Raw genomic sequence first — 1,128 nt, 5'->3', positions numbered from 1 at the left:
AGCTCCCCCATAGGTGCATAGATGTCACCCCGAGCCATAGCCATGCCCCGTCAGACTCCAGAGTTGAAAATGGCCTGAGTTGCTTCTCAGCCGGGCCAGGTGACACAGCTCCGTAATTTAAATTGGCTGAGGGTTGTCGGGAGTGCTCTCCAGCCATGAACGTGTGCTGAACTCCATTCGAGCATTGTTATCTAGCGGAGCGCCAGGGCTACCCGGACGTTGTTGAACAAGCCCCAGCGCATATTTGCGCTTCAACTTGCACGCCGAAATACCCCGGCTCATAATGTCCTTCATTCCCCCAGCATCCCCAGTGACTGTAGTGAGCGTTCAGGCAACTAACTGTGGTTGGGGTGGTCTGTAGTGGTTGTTGTGAGGTAGAGGAAGCGCTGTGGCATTTGTGGTGAAGGTATTGAAGCATTCATTGGGAGTGGTTGAGGCGGTTGTGGTGAAGAGACTGAAGTGGTTGAGGTGATTGTGGAGAGGAGGCCGAGCATAGGTTGTTGTGGAGATTTTTAGAAGGCATTGTGAGAATTATGGTGAGGGTTGTAGTGTTGTGCTGAACGTGGTGAGGGTCTGAGATGAGGGGTCAGTTGGATTACGGTGTGCCCTTTGGCAGGAAATGGCGTGGGTATCAAAATGAGGGGATTGATGCGCCTTCTTGACGCTCCGCGGATAGCGTTACTGGCCTGACGTGCAGGCATGCATGGTTTGTGTGTAAAATAAAGTGATTGAAAGAAATGAAAGAATAAGGGGGTTGAAGACCTAACTAAAAGCCCTATGCAACGAGTCTTGTCCAATGTACCCACTAGACGTGTGGAAAGAGCGAACTAAACGAATACCAACAAGATAACTGTATGTTGGGTGCCATTGCTTCGGAGCAGTGTCAGCTTTGTAGAGATGCAACAAAATAATAAAGGGGGGATAGATAACGGTATAATCAGCAAATAAAGAGAGAGTCAGAGAGATCATTGATTAAGATGAGGAATTGGACTGGGTCCAGAACACTGCCGTTGGATACTCTAGGCTTATCAGTAAGAGGAGATAGTGTTTTAATAATGTGACAAGAAAGCATTTGTATCTTATTATTTTGTTGACAAAATGTAGTTTGAATGTTGTCAACTGGCATCC

The sequence above is a fragment of the Eptatretus burgeri genome, chromosome 10 (genome assembly GCF_056783735.1).
Source record: "Eptatretus burgeri isolate ZD-2024b chromosome 10, Ebu_testis_v1, whole genome shotgun sequence".
Classification (NCBI taxonomy): Eukaryota; Metazoa; Chordata; class Myxini; order Myxiniformes; family Myxinidae; genus Eptatretus; species Eptatretus burgeri.
Note: the sequence above shows the minus strand (reverse complement) of the source record.